The sequence below is a fragment of the Simochromis diagramma genome, unplaced genomic scaffold (assembly GCF_900408965.1).
Source record: "Simochromis diagramma unplaced genomic scaffold, fSimDia1.1 OVJJ01000344.1, whole genome shotgun sequence".
NCBI lineage: Eukaryota > Metazoa > Chordata > Actinopteri > Cichliformes > Cichlidae > Simochromis > Simochromis diagramma.
Window position 1 is genome coordinate 8,677,352 of NW_024387375.1, and position 25,866 is coordinate 8,703,217.

The window sequence follows — 25,866 nt, forward strand, 5'->3', positions numbered from 1 at the left end:
GCTCTTTCCAAAATAAAAGCTATACTATCCGCTTCTTCTGGGCTATATTCTCAGCAGCATAAGGAGAATCATGTGCTAACAGCTGTCTAAATGACTCGGCTAAAGTTAGTAGCATGCCTGTTGTTTTTGTCTTTGCACTAGGATGATGTCGGCGTAAATGTGCAGTCATATTCGTTGTGTTCCCACTAGTGCTTTCAGGTTAATCTCGTTGAAATGACCTTAACGCCACAACACGGCAAATCTCCGTTAACGAGCTACCGCCGATCGCTCCGTGCATGGGGCTAGACGGCAAACACGTTAACGAGCTAACTGCGCTAACACACTAGTTCACACCAATGTAATTGAGCATTGCGTGGCACATCCAACATACTGTTTTACTTTAGTCCATGACTCGCTTACCTTCAGGGTCATACGTCACATGAAAACCAAAATAATTCCAAACGCCAGATCTGAATGAGGTTCAATTGCCTGTTGCAAGTAGAGCTTAACTTCTGTCTCGCTAGCTTGCCCTGCGCTCTTCCTTCTGACGATGCTGTCTGTGTTGAGCGCTCAGTGGATCTGCGCTCGACAGTGCAGCCTAGGCGGAGTAGTCGAACGCAGATTCACTGAGCGCTCAACACAGACAGCATCGTCAGAAGGAAAATTGATAAAATAAATTACAAATGTTGTATTGTTCGATACATATGCGTACCGAACCGAAAGCACTGTATCGAACGGTTCAATATCGATACGAATATCGTTGCACCCCTAATATATATATATATATATATATATGGATTGGATTGTTTGCTTTTCTTCATGTCGGAGTTTGTTGATTAGGTGCTTTGGTGAAGGATTCCCGCTCGCTTTTTACCAGTGAAGGTTTTAATGGTGATTACAGGAACATCGCTGCTGTTTTGGACGTTAGAAACACGTTTTCTTTCCCTCAACCTTAGGCTCCGCCTCTTTGCTTCTTCGTGGTGTGCAAACAGACTCTGAACTGTGCCATCATCATGCCATCATCGATGAATCGTTGCAGTCCTACACAATAGACAGCTGAACTACATCACATTACTTACATTTTAGTCATTTCTATGAGAAAAATAGTCATTTATAGTTAGGTAGAAATGACTATTTTGATTAAAAAAAAGTTTACGCACATGGAAATTTAAGCTAAACCAATTATGCTATGACTTGTTTTGATCCACTATATATGACAAGACTCTTAACGTTTAACCAAAATACACTTTTTGATGATTTCCCCAATTCATGATCATTAAAAAACAAAAAGCAAAACTATAAATAAATAAATAAAATATCCAAGGCAGGAATGTTTGTTTCTGCTTCTCTGCATCATACATTCATTGTACCTTTGCTATTGAAATTGTGATAAATGTCACGATATCGATGCTGAAAGTTGGGAAAAAAAAAAACCCCAAAAGATTCTGCAACTCCATTTCTCAGATTTGACTGAAAATTTTTTCTCTTTTTACTATATCATGCTGTCGTCACTCATGCCTCTGATATCAGCACACGATCACAATCATATCATCTTACTAGTTATCCTCAGCACTCAGCCCCAACTCCTAAGTTAGATGAGAATTTAAGGAAACGGTTGCATTGATGGTCCATGATTCCCTAGATAACAGTCTGGTAGTCTGGTTACATCTGTGTTATAGACCAACGTTTCTGTCAATGACTGTGTTAATATTATTATCAACAGTAGTAGTAGTGTATTTATTTATTGTTTGATCTTATTTTACAAAGAACAGCTACAACCTTAAGCTAACACATGTCATTGGCTCACTAATTATGTTACACATGAAACAGTTTAAAAGGCTAATAAAAAGCTGTTATTTTTGTTTTTTAAAAGAAAAACAAAAAATTGGAAAAAGAAATTGAGATTCTTTCTCTCTCACCTATTATTCCCACAGAGGCGGCAAGAAGACCCACCTAAACCCAGGGGTTAAAGTGGGATTTGGCAGGTGGAGGAGCTTAAAAATTGGGTGTAGGGCTGCAACGTATGGAAAAGAATCACTTAGAAATAAGTCACATAATAATATGTGCATTGTAAGCTCCATTAGAGTTTAATTTCTATACAGGTTGTGATGAGCTGGCCCGTGATGCTGCTGCTCTAAGATGCTCTGCTCTTTGTGGATTTAGCAAACTGAATTCAACATGATATGAGATTTCATGTTAACCTGATTTTCAACCTCTAGACACTATACAGCTGTTATGAAAGGTCGAAATTGGTGAGAGAATCTAATCAGCATACTTACCTTAAATTTAAATTGATGGCTGCTACCCTTGATGTAACCTCACACCACAGCCTGCTCTGTACCAGTCAAGCATAGTGCATTACTGTAAACTTCACCACAGTGTCAAACATAACTCTTTCCCTCCCCGGGAAATAGACGAACTGTATATTTAGCTGCAAAGACACAATAATATGCCAAGTAGCAGAGAAAGCATTTGTATCTGGTGATTTTTGTGGAGCTGTTTGAACAGTTGCATTTGAAATTTACCTGAAGACATTAGTCCGTTTATGCTCAGTCCTCCTCAGTAGTGTTAGATTGATGCAAAAGTAACGAGAACACAGTTTTGACATGCGCGCCATGAATGCACCACAGGGACACGCAGTATAATGTATTAACCTGCCTATCAGATAACTCCTAGCCCAGTTTAACCCCTGCTTAAACCTATACACCAATTCTGTTACTGTCACACATTTAACTTCAGCGAGAGTAGATAGCACTACATTATTCAATTGCATTGTTACACTCTCCCACCTTTCAATGCTGCAGTTGCAATTAGCTTTCTTTACATCTCATTGCTACATGACAGTCATTAGCTCTCTCTCCTACTATACAAGTTTAGAGGCATACTCAGCATGATCATTCATTTATTTAATTTTCTGTCCAGGAGCTATTCCCAGCATTGGAAAGCTGCTCTCATGTTTACTCTTGTTTTGCTCCTGTTGTTATTATTTCTTTCCCTTGCACCCCATTACAGTTTCTTTCCGGAAGTTGATGCCGGTGGTGATAAGGGTGGCTTTGACTGGGCTGCAATATTAACATAAAGCCACATTTTCCCTTGGGGTATTGTGCCTCTGGCCATGGGCAGTAGTAGCGAAACAAACAAACAAATATTTTCTTGTTTCTTTCTTTTTTTTAAATCTTGTCTTCGTTCACCCCTTTTCTGCCCCATCTTCTCTCTTTCTTTCACTTTCAGTTGGCTTTTTTTTTTAAATCTGTCCCTCTGTTTTCTCTCCCACTCACCCGATTTCCTCCGTGTCCAACTTTCACAGGACAAATGCCAAAGGCAGTATTATTGTGTCCTCAGCTGCCATCACTCACTGTGTTATGTAAGACATTGCTTATGTGTGTCTGTATGTGTATGTGTGAGCGCACGTGTGAGGTTTTGCTTGTGTCTTACCTCAGATTCTGGCCTTCTGACAGTTCACAATCATCCCCGTGTATCAAAACAGAGGCCAGACACGTTGTAGATCTAGAGCTGTGTGGTCTGGTTCGACTCTGACCTCTTGCTCTTTGTTGTTGTTTTCTATTTTAAATCTGTACAGAATTGGCAGCAGAAGATGATCTGCCAACACAGGGCGTCACAGATTTGGTATATGGTATGTTAACCATATACCCAATCTGGGTATATATAAACAAACTGAAGTTAAATTAATATATATTGAGGTTGCCTCCACATACATGCTTGGTTCTGGAATCGAAATTTTAGAGATGCCTTGGAATATCCTTTTCCATACAGTAGTTGCTTATAGCAATAGGCCACTCTGGGAATTCTCAAAAATCCCTCACTGAATTCTGCTGAGTTGGCGTTTTCCCCTGAGAACATAAAGGGGAAATGAGAGGAAGGCTCTAAGTATTGGTGTACCTATGAACAGCAGTTAAGTGTATTTGGAGTTCTTGGAGAATTTAGGTCAGATCCTGGAAAGGAAATTGTCTAAGGACTAGTAGAGATTTTACCATTGGGGTACTTCAGCACTCATGTGGGCAACGTTGAAGACATATATTGATAGGTGATTAGGAGGAATTCCATACTTGGCGGTTTTTGGCCACGATGAACATGATATTCAAGCATTGCCATGTCTTCTGTGGAGTAGTTAAAGTTTGAATTCTCAAGGAAAGCTTTACACATATTTCTACCAGAGGATGAGCTGTGTCTTTAGATGCTAAAGGGTTCTGGCTATTTTTGGCCCTTGTTCAGTAGCATGCCTCTTCAGTATCACAAGAGGTTGGGAACAGTGACTATACACTGTCAGAATAGGGTATAGGGAGTAGTCACAATTTTTAAAGGGGAGGTGGAGACACTGAATCCATAGCACACTCTCTATCTTGATGTGTCATACATCAAACTGCATGCTAAAATCACTGTTTAGAAATGCAGTTTCATGCAACGTAACAGAGCCAGCCAATCTTATACAATATCTACAATTTTGTGTGTGCCTTCAGATGCAGGCAGTCGGCAATCTGATGATCTTATATTTTATGTCACAGGTCGGCAACCCTGGGCACGCGTGCCACAGCTGGCACGCGAAGGGTTAACTGATGGCACGACCATAGCTGGACTGGCCATCGGGCATACCGGGCATTTGTCCGGTGGACCGATGTGATTTTTTGTTTTTATGGGTCGATGATTTTTGTTTGTTTGTTTGTTGTTTCGTCTTTTGTAACAATATAAACAATGAGAGGTGGTGGATTGGCCAGATGCTGGCCGATGTGTAAAAATAACTCAGTTGTTTGGTGGTGGCTATGGCGGAGCTTCCACAGAGGCCAGCAGGTGGATGAGGGAAGGCAGGAGGAGGAGAGACCCGAGGCGGCCGCCGGTCCGAGTGTCAGGTGAACTGAACTTCAGGTAAGAAGTTATGACCTGCAGCCTATCTGGGTCAGATATAAACCAAGTTTAGGTGGAGTTTATTTTTTGTTGTGCTGATTTTTTACAGTCAGTTACAATAACTCGTACTGCGTGAGCTAGCATGACGGAGTTTCTGTACTGCTGGGTGGGTGCTATGATGTTACTGATAGTGAACTTTATTGTATTCATAAGGTTATTTAGTTGCCAACCATCCCGTATAAAACGGAATCATCTCGTATTCAGAGAAAATATTACGCGTTCCGTATTGAGCTGAAAAGGAACAGCTTGTCTCGGACTTCAGCTACAATGAAAAAGACACAAAGCTGGAGTTATTCTGCGTCTTTACGCTGTCAGTTGCCTCTTCTTCTCTCATTCTCTCCCCTCTCTCTCCTGTTGTTACTTCAATCATGAAACTGATCAATGATCAGCTGATCGTCTCTCTTGTTTGTTTATCTTCCACTTTGCGCCAGAAAGAGGAAACCAGCAGAAAAACAACAGCAGCACGTTTAAGCTTGATCAGCTGTTGTTAGAATTTATTTAATATTGATTTCTAGTATCAGCTGATGTTTGCTGGAGCCACAGCTGTAAAAGCTGCTGGTCATGATATCGGTTTGGATATGTGGTGAGAGGGAAACATGAAGATGAAACCAGGAGATGTCCTTACTGAATCACCAGAGCTGGACAGGTGATGGAGAAACAAGTTTACCTTTTAGGTGACATGAATGAGTTGAAGTTATCAACTGTTTCTGAGAGACAAATAACACCAGGATCCTTTTCTAAGTAGCTGACAGCTGGTAACTGTGCAGGGGCGGGTCTAGCAAAGTTTTGCCAGGGGGCCAGGCAGGGCATTAACAGGGAAAGGGGGGCACAAAGAAATACCTTTCTTTCTTATTCTCATTTAAAATGTCTCGCTTTTAATAAATAATTATCTGAATTTTACAACCAAAGTTTTTATCTGATGTAAAATGTATAGAAATCATACATATACCAACAAGACAGTGTACATCACTGTCGCAACAGTGTTTGTTTTCATTGTTGTGAGGATACCATAAATAGCATTTGCATTTTCTGTTGTACAGTTCAATTGACGTTATGGATAAAAAGTGTCTTTTTTTTTGTTTCAAGATAGCTGATAATTATTCGCTGACAGCTGCCAACATCTGTGAACAAATATAATTCTGTAAAGTTGTTTTATATAGTGTGTAACTGTTCATGTAGAGTGTTATTAAATTTATTGCTAATGCAATCATATGGCACATTGACTTCTGAGGAAATTTTAGACGGCACTCATCATCAAAAAGGTTGCCGACCCCTGTTTTATGTTATTATCTCTGACATAAGCTGCCCTCTTCAGAGTAACGGTAAAGAACTTGTCATCAAAAAGGCACTCTTTGTTTTTTATTCTTAAAGTTCAGTTGCAGCATGCACACTACCCTGTATGACACAGGTGTCGAACTCCAGTACACGAGGGCCGGTGTCCTGCAGGTTTTAGATGTGTCCTTGATCCAAGACAGCTGATTTAAATGGCTAAATTACCTCCTCAACATGTCTTGAAGTTCTCCAGAAGCCTGTTAATGAACTAATCATTTGATTCAGGTGTGTTGACCCTGGGTGAGATCTAAAACCTGCTGTATGAAGTGTAGTTTGCTCTTGTGATGGCCAGTATCTTGTCCAATGAGGCTTTCTTTCCAATAGGAGCTGATGATATGATAAGTCCTGATTCTGCTCTCAAACATTTTAAAATCTTATTTTTTACTTATAAAATCCTAAATAATATGGCACCTGATTACTTAGCTGATCTCCTCTGTCTGTATAGCCCTAAGAGAGCACTAAGATCATCCGGTCAACTGCTCTTAGTGCAACCTAGGTCTCGGCTGAAGACCAGAGGAGACTGTGCCTTTGCCATTGCCACACCCAAATTATGGAATAATCTTCCTCTAGACATTTGGGCATCAGATTCTATTCAATCTTTTAAATCATGTCTAAAAACGTACTTGCCATTACCTGCCATTCGAGGCTAACTAGTGGGATTTTCATTTACCTCTGCATTTATATTATGTAACAATTTTATATCTGTAGTTTATATTTTATATTGTGATTTTATCTGTATCATGGTTTTACTGGAAAGCACTTTGGTGTACTTTGGTGTTTAAATGTGCTAAACAAATACATTTGATATGATATGGTCAACTTAAACCAGCGTTCTACCTGCTACAGGCTGTGGTTGGAGTAAACCTGTAACTTGCACAAGCTCTTGTTGAACAGTGCTCTGCTCTAAGGGAAATCTAAAATCAATAAAATAAAAAATAAAATGCTTGCAGATAAAAGCACTATCCAAGCATTTCAGTTACACTTGAACTATTAAAAAGTGATTTTGACACGTGTACACAAAAGAATAGTGGTGAGTGGAAAAACAACTTAACGAAGTTTCTGAGATACAAATCTTTGCTTCCAATCATATCTTTCAGATTCAAATTAGAGCAAAAACTGGGCACCGAGACTTGTGAAGACAGCTTTTAGACCTGAGCTGATGTGACAGGTGTTTTATCCAGATAACTATATGCCCAGCTAATCATGGGATTGCTTCACATCATGAATTCAATTTAATCTATGGGTGGAGCTGTGCAGACGGTGGATTGGGATGCTACCAAACACAGATTGTATTGACCAGATTGTACATTCCTTTCATCAGTTAGGTTTAAATATTCATAAATACCTGGATACTATTTATAGACATTTTTTTTCAGAGAGATGTGGTAAACCATCACAAAGTGAGCCCTTGGTTCTCATCTGAAGAGCAGATGAAGGGGTTGGTCTTGGGCTGTGATGTGTTCAGAGGACAGCACTACATATACAGACACACACTGTCTGCTTTGCTGTTTCTCCCTGATTTGATTGCTCAGTCAGACAAACACACATACATGGAGTACATTTATGGCCTGTTTGGTTTCTGTATGATTAATCTCGTTTTAATGTTAATGTATTTTATTTTTTCTTCTTTTTCTTTTTTCCTTAATACATGTCTCTTGCTTCCTCTCCCTTTATTCTCCACCCACTTTTTTCCTTCTCTACTACTTTCTCACCAGTCTCATTCAAGAAGCAATTCAGTGACTGAGTCCTGATTGTATGAACTTGCTCTGGTTATCGTCTTTAAAAAGTATCATTGAAGAACAAAACTTCCCAAAGAACAAATGCAAAACGGGATGTAAGTCGTTATGCATGCAGCGTCAAATGTAAGACCAGTGTCTGAATGCTCATGCTATTCCCATGGGACCCAGCCTGAAATGCTCACGCCCGACAATGTCAGTGTCTATCAGCAAGAGCAGAAAGCTGACAGAGAGAAGTGGGTTGCGCGAGCGTGACGCACTCACCTCTCACAGTAATAGGAGGAGAGAATGACAAGCTGGCGTCAGTAGCCTAACATGGGTACAACAACACAGGGGAAAAGCACTTCACTTAGCCATGGAGCCTTGGAGGGAAGTAGGGAAGGAGGAGGAAGACTAGGATGAAATGGTTTGTATGTTTTTGTGGAGAAGTATTTATGCATGCATGGCGACTTATTTGTGCGTGATGCAGCTTTCTCAGTGAAGTAAAGATGACAGTAGACTGTGCAGTTATATGAATGCACAGGATGAATGTTATTGACTTCTTTATACATGAATTTATCATCCATCTTATATTATTTCTCTTTATTCTTGTTTATGTTTGTTTTTCACTAGTTTACTGGATCTCAAAACTGTTGGAGATGGCTGCCCCACCCTGAGCGTCGCTCTGTCTGAATGTTCTTCCTGTTAAAAAATGATTTTTCTTCCCACTATCGCCAAGTGCTTTACCTTACAATATAAACCAGCTTTTGTTGTGATTTGGCACTACATATATATAACTTTTAACTGAAGAAAATAAAAAATGGAGTTAAATTGACTTTTGTATATAGGACTTTTCTACTCAGTATGAGCACTCAAAGTGCTTTCGTACTACAACCCGCGTTCACACATTCATACGTTTTTCTATACCTGAGCACTTTTAACCTAAGTTAAGTTGCCTAAGGATACTTCAACATGCACGCTTAAGGACACATGGATCAAACCAAATCAAATCACTTTTATTGTCACATCACATGTGGAGGTACACTGGTACAGTACATGCGAGTGAAATTCTTGTGTGCGAGCTTCACAAGCAACAGAGGTGTGCAAAAATACAATAACATAAGAACAAGCAAAATATAGGAATGGCTAAATCTGAAAGTTATATGAATAAATATATGTACAATATAAGAGTGTATGCATATTACTAAATGTGTATACTAAATATGTATATCTACGTGTGTGTGTGTGTATATGTGTGTGTGTGTATGTGTGTGTGTGTGTGTGTGTGTGTGTGTATACATATTTTACAAATTAAATAGAGTTTCTAATGTAGTTTCTTGAAAACAACACTTAAACTGAAACAGGCTTGTGGCAGGGGTGTGGTCTCTGGCCTGCTGCAGCGGAGGGGCGCTACAGTGAGCTCTCAAGGCGATGCCCAGGTGTGGCAGAGAGGGCAGGTGTGACTGCTCGAGGTGATCATCTTCTTCTTCTCTGTATGTTGAAATAGTGACGGGGGGACTGAGAGGAGGAGGAGGAAGCAGCTGTTCCTGTGCGACTGGTGCCGGAACGTCAAAATACAGTTGCTTAAACAAAAATAAAAACTAACATAGCGCATGAAATCCAGTGTGTGCGTCGGGTCCTTGCCACAAGGCTGTTTTACAGCTGATCAAAAGTTTAGATTAAAGGCCAAATCTGTGCAAAAATGTGGATTCATTTTCATTTTCTGTCAGGTAGTCACACTGTCATGACGTTCTGAAGGCAAAGGCAAAAAACCTTATCGAACTGTAAAACTACAAAACCACAACAGAAGTTCATGTGTCAAAGATGCAAAGGTGACTAGAAATACAAGCAGTACAAATCTGTACTTGCTGACAGATGCATATATGCATTTACTTGACAGTACATGCAAAGGCTTAGTCATGCAACTCCACTGTGAAACACAGAAGCACTCAAAGACTACCATTCGGCTATATTAGTGGCTGTCATCAGCACAATCCATGCACGGGGACAACAGGATAGACAAGAATGAACTGATAATAAGAACTAATACTTTTGGCTGCGATATAGTTCACAGAAAATTATGGGTAAGAATTTGGCATAAACAGCAAAAAAACAAAACAAAACATGGATCCATCTTGCCTTAGATCAGCGGTTTAATTTGTTGTTTGTTGGGGTGTAAGAGTGTGGGAGATATTTTTGGCACACTTTGGGCCCCTTATTACCAAATGAGCTGAAATGTCACAGCCTGCCTGAGCATTGTTGTTGACCGTGTCCATTCCACCACAGTGTACTAATCTTCTGTTGGCTGTTTCTAGCAGGATAACACATTATCTCAAATCATCTCAGTTTCTTGAACATGACAATGAGGTCACTGTATTCAAATGACCTCCACAGTCACCAGATCCCAATCCAACAGAGCACCTTTGAAATGTGATATAAGGGAAAATAAACATGGAGCAGCCGAAAAATCTGCAGTAACTGTGGGATGTTATCTGGTCAACATGGACGAAAAATCTATCTCAGTGGTCAAATTAGGAGAGAGTGGAGGCATACCCTGGACTGCTTACCAGTACATCAAAGGGCTAAAACCAGTGTTCTTCATAAAAACAAATCATCTTAACAATATCCACAAGTTGTCTTTTGAAATCGTCCCTGTTAGTAATTAGGCTGAACTCATTTATAAAGTGTTGCATTTTAGCTCATTTCTGGGTTTTGGGTGTATTGTGGGACTTAACCAGCGACTAACCAGTGAGGGAAAGTAGAAGTAAACAAGTTATTTTTTGTTTTCTGTGAGTTCTATTTGTTAGCACCTGCCAACTTCAACACTGCAATCTCACTACTCAAATTTAAAGTTACACAAGTGTTAAATATTACTATGGGAAGCTGCCTGACAATTTTCCCCATGCCACTACCTTTTTTGCAGCTTTTTTGGAACATGCATTGGGCGGATCGGCATCATAATTTTCTGTTAATAAGTATAGCTTATACCAAGCTGGTCTCCACTCTTAGTGTTGCTTTTTCAAATTTATTAAAGCGTTTTGACAAATTCCTTTTAATCATTTTAATCTTTTTTTTAACACCTTCAGAGTTGTGCTCCATATTAAGTCCATCAAACATCTGCTTGCTGACACACAAACTCTTGCTTGACAGAATGACGTCAGCCTGTAATAAAATCAATAAGCAATCATTGGCGTGGTCTGGTTTCACAGTGCATTGACAGGACCCCTGATGTGCTGATTGGGAACAATTAGCATCAGTGAGCGCCGCTAACAGGGTTTTGAGTGATGACGGTAAAGAGTGCATGTCTGAATTCACGTGTGTGTGTGTGTGTGTGTGTGTGTGTGTGTGTGTGTGTGTGTGTGTGTGTGTGTGTGTGTGTGTGTGTGTGTGTGTGTGTGTGTGTGTGTGCGGTGTGGGTGGGTGGATGGATGAGTCATCGTTATCCAGCCCAGGAGCCCCATCTCTCTCCCTCACTCACACACACTGTCATAAACACACACATGCAAACCATGCATGCACATGCAGCTTTGCCAGTTCCATCTGGCAAGCTAGCTGTGTTCAGGGGTAAAATGGAATTCTCCGGGTCAAAATGAACCAGTTTTTATAGATAATGTAGACTGCTTTCACTGCATGTTGTGAAATATAACAAAATTATGATACTGAGCAACAATATGACAGAGAACTTACCTTAATGAGAGGCCAGTATCAGAAGCCTAACAAACTCAAGTGCTACAACAGGGAATTAGTGACTTTTAAAAGGGTATTCTGCAACGATTTTTTTTTTTTTTTTTTTTGCTACACCAAGGATAAATATAAATCTTACCATGCAATCTCTACATAAGTTATATTTATTTTCTAACTCAGCTCTATTATGTCCATATTTAGGCTGACAGTATCATTTTTACAAACAAAGATTTTATGTTTTACACAGATTTGCTTTTGATCACCTGCACACCTGCCTGTTTAATTTAAAAATGTTTCCAGCCTAAGGCGAGGTGCAGAGTCACGTGCTTGTGAAATGCTCACAGGTACCAGTCCCATAAATATACTAAATGATATACTAAATGTATCAATCTAATAGATACAATCCAAACATACAAAGAAATCAGACCTCATGTTAAGAAATTATTGTTTTTTGAAAATAGAAAAGCATATCATAACTAATCATTCTGCTGGATTATGGTCATATTTTACAGCATATGCTCAAACTGCAGCAGCTATTCTTAAGAAACTTTGCTATAGTGCCATTTCATTTATTATTGGAAAGAAAGGCATCAATTACTCTGAAAGTTTGTCTTCAATAATATATAGACACAAGACACAAGCATACTTGTGTAACCAATTGAATTGAATTGAATTCAATTTTATTTATATAGCGCCAAATCACAACAAAAGTCGCCTCAAGGCGCTTCATAGATACAGAGAAAAACCCAACAATCAAATGACCCCCTATGAGCAAGCACTTTGGCGACAGTGGGAAGAAAAAACTCCCTTTTAACAGGAAGAAACCTCCGGCAGAACCAGGCTCAGGGAGGGGCGGGGCCATCTGCTGCGACCGGTTGGGGTGAGAGAAGGAAGACAGGATAAAGACATGCTGTGGTAGAGAGACAGAGGTTAATAACAGATATGATTCAATGCAGAGAGGTCTATTAATACATAGTGAGTGAGAAAGGTGACTGGAAAGGAAAAACTCAATGCATCATGGGAATCCCCCGGCAGCCTACGTCTATTGCAGCATAACTAAGGGAGGATTCAGGGTCACCTGGTCCAGCCCTAACTATATGCTTTAGCAAAAAGGAAAGTTTTAAGCCTAATCTTAAAAGTAGAGATAGTGTCTGTCTCCCAAATCCAAACTGGAAGCTGGTTCCACAGAAGAGGGGCCTGAAAACTGAAGGCTCTGCCTCCCATTCTACTTTTAAATACTCTAGGAACAACAAGTAGGCCTGCAGTGCGAGAGCGAAGTGCTCTAATAGGGTGATATGGTACTACAAGGTCATTAAGATAAGATGGGGCCTGATTATTTAAGACCTTGTATGTGAGGAGCAGGATTTTGAATTCAATTCTGGATTTAACAGGAAGCCAATGAAGGGAAGCCAAAACAGGAGAAATATGCTGTCTCTTTCTAGTCCCTGTCAGTACTCTTGCTGCAGCATTTTGTAACTCATCTTACTCATGAGTTGAGTTCAGAGCTAATATAAGCACAACAATAGAAAGTTGGTAACCAGTGCACCATATTACAACTGAAAACTTGAAAAGATTGCTTGCTAGTACTTCGAAACCAGAGTTGACCACATGTACATTTCTAAGAATAGTTGTTTTAGTGAATTTGTATACTCATTTCCATATCTCTCTGTCTATACATACATATATATATATATATATATATATATATATATATATATAATATATAGATAGATAGATAGATAGATATCCTAGGGTGACCAACAGTCCTCTTTTTTTGCACTTGTTGACTTGTAAAAGCCTATATGAACTTTTTCACCTTACCATTCATTAACTGCACAAGAGAAGGCATCATATATATATATACATGTGTATGTGTATATATATATATATATATATATATATATATATATATATATATATATATATTACATCAGTTATCTCAGAAGCTTACTGAGATAAAATGAAATAGGAATTATTTCTGTCCTTTAATTCCCACTTTCTCTGTCTCTCTCTTCATGTTGGCTATGTGTAATGCATTTCCCTCCTCTCTTTTTCTGTCTCAGCTGGGCTCTAGTAAGAACAGTTGCTGGTCAGTAGGGGTTTTGGTCTAGCTTGCTGGGTTGCTGAGGAGTGGAGCGTTTGAGTCGTGACACCGGGCATGTGTGTTTATGTGTTTGTCAGTGCACACGTTAACCCGTCAAGATGAAATCCATGCTCCTTTAGCCTTTAATTGTCATTTGTCATTATGTGACATAACATGCACAGGCTCACACAGACTGCTGCTTAGTGTTTTAGAATAAGATTTTTTAACTCTTGTAAACTAACCTAACTGGTTTCACACTGCCACCGTGAGCACCAGAAAAAACACAGATGTCGTTTCCATGTTTTTCCTGTGGTTGACTAAACTGTGTTTTATGCAAAACAAGAGAGTGTTTTTTCAACCCTGTGCGACTGCTGTTGTTATTTTTAGCTTTTAGATATTTTTTCAATAAGAAGTAGGTCATCATGTGAACATAGTTTTTCTTGTCATAATAATTGGATCGATAATACAGAACAGAACTTCAGGAGCGGTTAAGATTAACAAAACCCATTTGTAATATAAATATCAAAGTACAATATCTAGTCTAATCTAAGTTTTAGGCAAAGTTTTAATGTGTAACAGCTGTTATTTTCTGGTTTTCCACAGCAGAGTTTTACATTTTTTAAAGTAAGTTCTATACAAGCAAAGGGAGACTAAAGGTACCAAACTATACCAAACAGATAATAACAGATTATGACTGTGTCTTTGCTGTGATGACAGATGAGACCAAGACTGAGCTACCTGCCATAGACAGGCAGTAGATAAAGATCAGATACTATAGTATGCAACATATAAAGATTCCAATTATAGTCTATAGTCCAGTTTTTATTTATTTTTGGCTTGAACAAACATTGCAGTTTTTTTTTTTATTTATTTCCTACCCTGTTTAGTACAAATTCACAGCAAATTATCAGTGGAAGCTGCCATCCAAATCTGTTGTGTTTTCAGAGATTCATGCAGTTATAGAACATTTATGTTCTGTGTAGCTGAGTATTTATCAGTCTGATGGTGTCAAAGACTAGTGTTCTATAGAAGTGCTGCCTTTGTAAGTTTAACAGTTTTTAAATGTGGCCCAGCTTTAGGTGCAGTGAGGTTTGATATCTGTGGTCCTGAAGTCAACCGCGGACAAGTGTGTGATCCTATTGTCTCTATGGGACCTGGTCTGCTTCTTTCCTTCTCTGTGTATTAATGTTTGTTTTTACAGTCATTAAAGTTACACCACTAAAATTATTATGTTATTATATCTATGTTATTGTTAAATATCAAAATGTTGAAAATGGCCCAAACTGTAGACATCCTTTTTAAATATCTTCTTTGCATCTTCTTTGAAAATCACCGACTTAAAAAAATATGGAATCAATTTTATGTTCTGCGTATATTAGAAAACCTAAAATAGACTGAAATAGAATAGAATAGAACACCTTTATTGTCTGTCACAAAGCAACAGAAATGTATCTTTGATACAGCTCAAAAGAAGCAAAAAAATGACACCTGCAAACTGCATTAGACATCAAAGCAAACATTATGCTGATAGTAGTAAGTCAGAAAAAAGAGCTCCCCCTGCAGACCACAGTATGATGATGCATGTGCCAGGCGACCCAGCAAAATTAGACTGGTGTGTGTGTGTGTGTGTGTGTGTGTGTGTGTGTGTGTGTGTGTGTGTGTGTGTGTGTGTAGATGCACCATCCCTTCGTACATATGATGTTGACTTTTCAGTTTGTGTCAGTGAAATAACTAAAAGTTTAATTAAGACTAAATAATGGAGCTGTCAGAGTTTATGAGGCTCAGGAGTACATTAGACCGCTGTGATTTTCCTGGCCTCTTATAGACTTGACAGCACAAGTGTATATGAGCTGTAATTGGAGGCTGTCAAGGGACAGCCGACCACAGAGGAAGGTTTAATGGCCTGTGGTAAATATGGATGCTGAAATGCTTTGGATTTCTTTGATTTCTGCTATAATGCGGCTCTATTTTAATGCCTTATCTCTAAAACAAACATTTTCACTAATAAAGAAAGGAATGTAATGCCTTTAAATAGCTATATATGCAGTGTATATATGTATAAAGAGTTACATGTAATTCAGCTTTCCTGATTTTTCATTTTGTGACATAACCGCCTTCCCATCCTCAGGGGCTCACATTAAACAAATCCACTGTATTAGGCAGATTATCTCATCTGCCATTCAAGATGCAAAGTCATCTCCAGTGGATGACGGTTGCACTGTCAGGACATCACATTTGATGAAATCAGCGTACAAACAGACGTACACTCACAGACACACAAGCATGCATACTAGGCCTGGGACCAGTTATCAGTTAACAGTTATTGTTAATAATAATTAAATGGACCTAATGTTGCACAAGAAGCATGATGCACATTGCCTTTATGCAGGCAAGTCAAACATTTAAATATTAAAAATGTTGTGTAACCTGGGGGTGTATGGTATAGCCCTGACTATGTAATGATATGATGTCAAATTGTAAAACATAAATTGTAAATAGTGTAAATTACTATTATTAATAAGTTATTGGCTTTTTTATTTGTACACTAATTTTTTGTTTGTTTGTGTTTTTAATTTTAATTTTTTCTTATAGCTCTAATTCACATTGTCTTATGACTTTCCCCCAGTGTGGGGTTAATAACGTTTATGTCTATGTCTATATATATGATGACAGACAAAAAATATTGAACATTTTAGTAGTGGATGCAGCTTTCAGGCAGCAGCATTCATTAGTCCACACAACATTAGTAGCATTTTCCATACTTCTTTTCCAGTAAGCTATGTTATTGATGGCGGACCTCTAGTGCCATGAGTTACCAGCAGCAGCAGATTTATAGTGTAATAGTAGGGACACAATATATACAGTAATACAGAATAAGTACAGAAGTAGCCTGGGTAGTAGTTTTTATGGAAATATTAAGTAAACAGACTGAATAACTGTTTAAAACTTTAGATCAATATGTAATTGAAAAATATGTATTTTTTACCTGGTGTGTTGTAACTTGGGTCAAGCTTTTGAACCATTTCCTTAAGTGGTTACCACCATTGACCCAGATCAATGAGTTCCATCCACTCTTTGCTCTTCTCCTCATATGGAAAACAGTAGTGAGTGCATGTGCTGGGTTGCAAATCGCTACTAGCATATCCTCCTTCATAGCCTAGTTAAATATGGTGTATTTTTGCCTAAAGTGTTGAAACAATGTGGTTATGGGTTTAGCAGGAACAGTATTCTTGTATATTTTGTAAGGCAATGTGCTTTGTTGGAGGCCTGAACTCTTGTAGTTCCCTTTTTTTGGTACTAAATGAGAATCGAAGGCCAACGAGTTACTTTCGCTCTCAGACATGTCTGGGCTTGCATGGTTGACGTGTGCGTTAGCGAATGTAAACACAGTGGTTGACATTGTTGATGGCGCTTATATGTCATGGAAAATTTATACTGTTATTATCATTGATGGAATGATATAGCACGGGCTTCCCGTAACACTGATGAGCTTTGTTAATGATTTGCTCTTATTTACTCATTTACTGTTAATGTTCATCTTGAACGTTTCTGCTGGTAAGCGCTGCTGTTTTTGCCACTGTTACCGTTTAGTTCATGAGATCACATTTTGTTGGAAGACATAATTACACACTAATCAAAATATGTTTATAAGTACAGCATTCTTTTTTTCCTATTAAAAAAAACTTAAAAAAATATCTTTAATTTTAGAGGGAGTATCACTGGTATACACAGTGTCACTAGTTTGAATGATTTGACTGTTATAAATAAAGACATACCTAGAACACAAAGGTACAACCTTTACATACATCTAAAGAACTTTATTCAGATGTATTTTAAATTATTTTCAATTCTACATTGTCCTTTTTCAAACGCATGCATCCATCTGTACTACTAATACTACTACTACTGTCCTGAACAGCTGTTCATGAACAAAAACTGATGATAGCTTTGCCCCAAAGTGTGCAAGCCGTTGCTTGTTTTTACATTTATCATTGGCTTGTTTTGTCCTGGTTTCTATGTGCATGTATTTTTCTACCATTACATGAAGTTAAAATTGCAGTGGTTGCAACTTTAAGTTAAACTATTTAGAGAATCACACAGAAATCTTGTGCTTAATTCTTGATGTTAAATTTAAACGTTAAAAAATTCTTTACCAGTGCACCAGCTTTCAGCATTGTGGAATGCAGATCAGAGAAGTATAATTAGAAATACTCACAATGGACAGTTTCTGTTCTTTGTTAAAGTGCCAAACAGTTACCTCTTGCTTCCATCTGGGGCCACTAGTTCTCTAATGTAATTTCAAACTACCTGTACATTTTGAGAAATCCCCCTACTGGTCATCTTTTGAATCAGCACAATGTCTAGAATGATGAGTAGGCAGCCGTGCTCTGTTAAAGACGCCGACGTTTTAAGCATTAACCTTTTCAAAAATTGTTATCAGTGTGTTTACCTGAATTACTCTTTTTACCTTATTGAAGGAAGTCTTAAAAAATAACTTCATAGAGGGTACAGATACAGGATGGTGGTGGGAGAGAGCTGAAGAGAAGCAAATGTAGATCAGCCCTCCAGCATTAAGGGTGCACGTGTCTTTTTCTTTTTGTTTATCAGCTGTGCCTGCTCTTGTTTATTTTTAGATGGGAAAAAGGAAGAGAGGAGTGGTAAGCAAAGGAGGGACCGTAGAACAAGAGAGATGATGTTATGCGCCCAGATAGCACTCTATAGTTTAAGTAGAATGATCTTTGAGAGCAGCTTCTGTTCGTTAGCTTTTATCTGCAGATTATGTGCCATCCAGATTGGGACCACAAGACAGCTCTGGACGGATTCTGGGTCAATGCAGCCCAGAGGGAAAGGGCAAAAAAGGATGTGTGTCTTTGGCAAAATTTCCTCTTCTAATCTGAAGATTTGCTGAATATCAAAATAGCTTCAAAGCAGATCTTTATTTTCATAACATTAAACTCTTTTTGTTCCTGCTCAGCTGACTGTGCAAGCTGTCCGGTCTTAAATAATCTGTTTTAACACACTCAAGACATTTCAGCACATTCCTATTCATATTTGACTCACTTCTGTCTCTCCAGTGATATGTTAGTGGGGCACGTTTGCATTGTTGTTATTATTGTCTTAATAATTAATATTTCAGGTTTTGATTGGGAATTAATCTCAGCCAGGTAACAAAACTAATGAAATAAAAGCTAGTTTTTATGCTAGTATGTTTACAAGTTTCAATAAATCATTGCACCAATTTCCCATTTTCCTAGCAAAAGAAAAGAGTGGTGGCTCAAGACTTTTGCACAGCACTGTAACATAGTGGTATTATATCACATTAACTTAGCTCTCAAACATTCCCGTAGGAAGAATTTTGACAGAGCAATGTGCAATTTCATATTTACATACTACTAAATCACAATAACAGTTGCCTCAAGGTGCTTTATATTGTGAGGTAAAGATCCTACGATAATACATAGAAAACTACAAAGTAAAATCTGATGAATGCTAAGAAGCGTCATCCTTGGAAAGGGGCCTCTAACTTTTTAAGATTCCCATATTTTGAAGTCAATATGGTCTTTTCGGAAAGTGTGGCTCTCTCCATACTGTGGTGATTTATTTACATTTTTTTTATATAGTAGCTAAATCATCTGTTTTTTTCCCCACAGTTGACATGTAATTCCAGCTTTAGCCAACACCAACCATGTTAACAGACTTTTAATGAATCAATATGTACCTCAGTGTCCTGATGCTGAGAGTGCTTTTCTGATAACACACGTTACCCACTGTTTGGTTGTCATGCATCATCTGCTATCACAGGAAACCCTTGACAAGTAGAAGGCGTAGTATAACTGTGGCCAACTGAACCCCAAACAACTATTTTATGGTCCATAGATGAATCACTTTGATCTTTGCCCCAATGTGTCCTAGCAACCAAGTATTTTCAATATAACTGATTTCTATGTGCTGCAGGTTTTGTCGTCCCTGAACCACCAGTGAACCAGTTTTCAATTGGTAGATGTGTGGAAGCAGGGGCGGGTGAGATGATGAGGCGAGGGGGGGCGGCTCATGAAGCAGCAGCAGCGGAAAGGAGACGAGAAAGTGCGAGGAAGTGTTTGTGGGCTACATTGTTGAAATGTCAGTTGCTTTGGATTGAGACTCTTATGTGTCACTTACTGTGACATTTGAATTAAGGTTTAAGGAAGTGAGGACAGCATAAAGCTGTTGACTTCTCCAGGAATCTTGTTGCAAATATCACGAGTGAGTGGCTCTCTTCGAGCTGAACGTTAATGATGCAGAGGAGGCACTCAGCTAGTACCATGGGGCGCCACCAGGACAATCTTCTTAAACAGGTCCAGTATTGGTTTGATTCACTCTTGGCCTAGGCTGCTTGTTCTCTATGTGCTTTGTGTGTGTGTGTGTGTGTGTGTGTGTGTGAGTGTGTGTGTGTGTGTATGAGTGTGTGCGCTCGTGCATACACATGTGTGCAAGCCATTTTATCAGTAATGATGAGATGGTTTAAATAGGACAACTTGAAGCAATGTCTAAATTAAGCTTCTTGATAGAGCCTAGTTTTTAGGTCACAGAGTCTGGCGTTCATAAGAAGGAGAGTGAAGCCTCTACTGAGAGATTCACTGTCACTGTTGTTCTTAGGTGAAGTAGTGCTGGGGAGAAGCAGTTTTATCCGACTCCAGCACAATGGTTTGTGTAGTTTATCCACCTTTAATCCAAACACTCTTTAATCAATATCTGCTGATCTGTGTTTGCATTTCAGTTCTGCCGAGTATGAGCAGGAGTTAAAGGAGCATTTATTGCAGAGATACAATTTTGCAAAGAAATGTAGCCTCTGGAGCATTAACAATCTTCAACTGCTCCCCTTCCAAAATATATACCATCCATTATTAAACAATCAATTGATTTACTTAAGGATTAACTGTTGGTCCAGCGATGAAATCCTGTAACTGTTTGTAAATCTTTAATAGTCCTCTTGGCGATTACAGAATTCAGAATATGAACTTGGCCGCTGGTAAGCCGTGTTAAATATCACTACTCCTGAATTAGTTCATAAATCTGAGAGGAATGAGTTTTTTTTTTCATATTTTATTCTTTTATTTACTTCATATACAGGAAAAAAAATCATTTGTCAGCTCTCCACTGTAGTGCTGTATTTACAGTTGTTGTAGATGAGACTGTGGAGGAGCTCAGCTGGTCTGCTAGGGTGAGCTGTTCTCTTTTTCACTTGATTGGCCATGGCCTGCCTGTGGCCATAGCTTCTCTCTTTCTATGTGCCTATCACTCTCTTTCTCCCGTTCTCTCTCTTTCCATCCCTCTTTTTTGCTTTCTCTCTCTCTCTCTCTGCTCTCACCATCTGCCTTTATGCCTGATCTGCCTGCATATTTTCTAACTGTCTCTCAGGAGAGGGCTGGGGGATGGGGGTAGAGAGGAGAGAAAACTGTTATAGTGGGAAGTGGTGGATATGGGAAACCTGAGGAAAAATCCTTTGTGTATCATCTTCATTTGTGTGGAAAGAGTTTGAAACTTGTATTTGACTTGAATGTATATTCCCATGGTTACAAAATCACTTGACATATTATTAGGTACACTTTGGTAGTACCAGTTTGGACTCATTTTGCATTGAGAACTGACCTAATTCTTTATGGCTCAGATTCAACAAGGTGCTGGAAAGAGATTTTGCTCTATATCTGGACACACATGCACACGCATGCACACACACACACACTGACCCTGTTTCAAGGTAAGGGTTATGGGTATGCTCTTCTGCATACCTTGGTTGTAGTGAGCGGATGTTTCAGTTACTGTTGCCTTCCTATCAGTCATTTTCCTCTGACCTCTTGGCATTTTCACCCAGAGAAATGCCTCTCACTGGATATTATTTCTTTTTCTGGCCATTTTCTGTAAACTCTAAACTAAACTAAAGATCGCTGAGCGGTAAAAATCCCAGCAGATCAACAGTTTCTGAAAGATTCAACCAGCCTACCCAGACCAACAATCACGCCACCATCAAAGTCACTTAAACCACCTTTATTTTCCTTTCTGTCTTTAGTTTTAATTGCTGCCATGTGATTGGCTGCTCAGATATTTGCATGAACCAGCAGTTGAACAGTGTCATAAAGCGGTCCCTGAGTGTTTATTTACAGTATATACATAAACTATGAACCCTTTGAGGTCAGGACTTAAAATCACACCATAAATAAAAGGTAAAAATGTTTTCTTTGGAATTTTTTGAGCACTGTGGTGTTTTTCCTTTTTGACCACATTCTATGTGTGTCAGTTCAAATGCAATGGAGAGTGGTTTAACCATTAAACACTGATGATGCAGTTTGACAAGTAAACCAAATGAGGATCTCTGTGGTTTCATAGGAGCCTGGCATACACAGATCTCTTTTTATTTCTCTGTGTACATCACCAGAGTCCAGTCGATTTGTATTCTGTTACAGTGAACTCAGTTTGAGAAGGTTTTATGATCCATGTTTCTATGTGCACTACATGCTGTCTCGGTCTGATCCCAAGGCAGGTTCTTGTACATGCATACCTCTGTGTTTGTGTGTGTGTCTTTATGCACATCTTCATGTGTCCACTGTTGATTTACTCATTGACCATTGCTCCCCCAGTTGTAGCCTGTGGCCCTTCATACTGGGAGAAATCCATAAACTCCTTCCTCACCTTTACACCAACATGTTTCAAAACAGATCTCTGTAGCATCCATCAGCTCAAATTCTTTTGCATGATGTACTGAATGTACTAGCAAATGCACAGACATAAAATTAGATTTTCTAATCTAAATTCATTGCAAGACAATAAATTAATCTAGGAAGTTAAATATCAGAGAATAACATTGCCATAAAACAGCCACATCATGTCTCCGTGTCTGGGTGGGTATCTACAGGTGCACACAAATTGCTGGTTCTACTATGTCACTCCCTCTGTGACATTAGCTCAACAACTCTATTACTGCCAGGTAAGAGGTGAATGTCACAACAGCAGGATGTCATAAAGCTCTGGAGTGGTCTAATGGGTTTTGTTCAGGTTGAGGTAACACATGCACACTACCGCGCACACGCATGTACAGACACATGCTCTTCCAGTAAACTATCACCTACGTCCTTGTTGCATTTACTCATCACAACTCTGAGTCCTGATGTGTTTGAAGAGCTAATAGATTTTGTTTAAAGAAGCAAATTTTGAGAATCAGCTGTCACTTAGTTGGAATATTGAGGGGTGCCTCTCCTGTTGCTGTCTCATCTTGATCTTTTTTTCCTCTGGACCAAAAAAGAATTGAATTAATAAAAATCCTCAAGCGGGTCACTCACGAGCCCGAGATATAAAAATAACACTTTAAAGTCCGACCAAAGTGAAAAAGTTTGGCAGGGATACAAGCAGAGTGGCAAAAGCAGAGGTTGCTGCCAGTTGTCAAGCCTCACAGCCTCAGGGGGCAGGCAGATGGGAAGGCTTATGGATGGAGTGATCATGTGAGCTAAATTAGCTTCATGTGCTGCCACAGTAAGGAAAGAAAGATACAGAAGGAGAGGGGGTGGGGGTATAGTGGAAAATATTGTTCTTTGATTTGTCTACATTAGTAATGATCTAGTTTTTAATAACCATGAGTCACTGTTTTATTTTCAGTATTCTCCTAATTCTAGTAAATTTATTATTATTGTTGTTGTTGTTGTTGTTGTTGTTGTTATTATTATTATTGTTATTATTATTATTATTATTATTATTATTGTTATTATTATTATTATACTGTGCAAAAGTTTTAGGCAGCTGTGGGAAAAATTCTGTAAACAAAGAATGCTTACAGAAATATAAATGATTGTTTACTGGCCCCAAATGTATTCTGCAGCAAGACAACCACCCCAAACATAAAGCCAAAGTCATTAAGAACTATCTTCAGCATAAAGAAGAACAAGAAGTACTGGAAGTGATGGTATGACCCCCACAGAGCCCTGATCTCAACATCATCAAGTGTGTCTGGGATTGCATGAAGAGACAGAAGGATATGAGGAAGCCTACATCCACAGAAGGTCTGTGGTTAGTTCTCCAAGATGTTTGGAACAACTTACCAGCCGAGTTCCTTCAAAAACTGTGTGCAAGTGTCCCTAGAAGAATGGATGCTGTTTTGAAGTCAAAGGGTGGTCACACCAAATATTGATTTGATTTAGGTTTTTCTTTTGTTCATTCACAGCATTTTGTTGATTGACTTGATTAACACTTCCATTTTTATGCATTCTTTGTTTATAGCATTTCCTCACCTGCCTAAAACCTTTGCACAGTAATGTATATTTATTGCACCTGCAGACGTTATTGGCCATGGAAACCTGTGCCACACACTTTTTGTGCTGATGTTAATGTCAGATAAAGTTTGGAACTCTATTAATACTACTCTGCTACTCTATTACTGCTTTAGCAAAGCACTAGTGACTTTTACTCTCTCTGAGTCTCAGGACTTGCTAACCCTGCTCTGTTACTTTGTGTGGTCTGCTACTTTTAAATTGCTGTGGTTCCCAAACCCTTGCAATAACACCACTTACAGTTGATAGCTAGGAGGCATGAAACTTAACAAATTGCAGCACTGGCATCCTATTAAGGACCACAGTTAAATTCAGTGAGTTTTTTTTTAAATAGCCCATTCCCAGACTGCATGAGCAGGTTCTAGTTTATACACTTGTGGCAAACACAATAGCTTAAAAAGTTTGGAATTAATTCTGACAAAACCTTGTAGAGGTTTAACTGGCTAACATCTACAGACATCCACAGATGACAGTATGATGGTAGGTCATTATTATTTGTTTTATATATAATACAAAAACTACCAGGACTGAAATGAATAGCAACAGATTTTGTTCTATAACTTTAACATTATCCTACTCATGTAATTTAATCAACAACAAAAGTTGGGTCCTTGGTATTAAAATATAGCATAAGTGTAAGAAATAAAAGAAAAGGTAGTCTTCCACACTTGACCTGAACTTTCAGGTCTTAGATCAATTTCTAAAAGTGCTCTGGATATCAAAACTCAGTACTACAACACACAGGCTGGTGGTTTAGGGACAAAATATGAGAGAGTTTGAATCAAAAGTAAAAAATATGCAACACTTTGTTACATATTAGTATTTGACAATTTCAAGTATTAAAAGCTGGAAAAGTTTTTCTCTTTTAAATCCTATATAGAGACCCTCTGTTCCCATGTCACCAAAACCCAAACTAAAAATCTGCAAAAATAACTTAAGTATTTAAAAAATGACAAAAAAAGAGCAATATACATCCTCAACCGGACCAAAATATAAAACAGTTATTTGTGAATTATGAAACACTACTAGGTCTATGTCTCTCTGTTCTAATTGCCTTTTAGTAAATGATTTAATAATTGATCCACATATTGATTCATTCTGCCTTACAGAGGCCTGGTTACAACAGGATGATTATGTTAGTTAAATGAATCAACACTCCTGAGTTATACCAATGTCAGAATCCTCGAAGTACAGGCCGAGGAGGAGGAGTAGCAGCAGCTTCCACTCCAGCTTATTAATCAACCATAGACACAGAAAGAGTTTTAATTCATTTAAAAGCCAAAGACTTGGCCTTGTACACCATATACCATAATTAGAAAATGGCAACAAATAGTTTGGTCCCACATTCGCTGTTGTGATTGGTGTGGGGGTAGGGATAGGCTTGGGGCGTCAGGGGATTCCCCAGGAGCGTCTTCCTTGGAGGGCTCAATCCGGGGTTGCGGTCATGGCCTGTTAAGGGCTCTTAGGTGATGGTTTCCTCGTGGCTGCGTGCAGCGGGGATAGGGGAGGGTCTGTGCTGACGGACATGGGTTACTGACCTGGTAGCCTGGCTGCCCCTAGGTGGGTCCGGGGTGGGCATGGGGTTCTAGGGGAGCTCCGTCTCCGGGCCGGGACCCTGGCTGGGCCTTGGGGGCTTGGGTCCTGGTTAGTGTGTCATCAGAGTTGTGGGCAGGTGGGCATATGGGGGCTCAGCCCTGGCCCGGGTTGCCGCCGGTGCATTTAGCCACCTGAGGAGCTCTTCAGCTGGTGGGAGAGGCTGTTACATCTTTGCAGGAGGTCTCCTCTCTCCAGGAACTCACTCTGCAGGTGGGGGAGAGATATAAGAGAGGTGGAGGAAGAACTCAGCCTGGGTGTCTAT

At 39.0% G+C, this 25,866-nt stretch overlaps 1 protein-coding gene and 1 long non-coding RNA gene across 3 annotated transcripts in view; one reads left to right on the plus strand and one right to left on the minus strand.

Annotated features, from left to right (window-relative positions):
- The window catches only part of LOC120719589 (cGMP-inhibited 3',5'-cyclic phosphodiesterase A-like), a 60,881-nt gene that overhangs the window by 10,038 nt on the left and 24,977 nt on the right, over positions 1 to 25,866 (plus strand). The gene's annotated exons all lie outside the window — the stretch shown is intronic.
- On the minus strand, positions 16,292 to 16,608 carry LOC120719590. The gene is made up of 2 exons (XR_005692726.1): positions 16,403 to 16,608; positions 16,292 to 16,362 (listed from the first exon to the last, which is right to left on the minus strand). It is a non-coding gene; the product is annotated as an uncharacterized LOC120719590 (long non-coding RNA).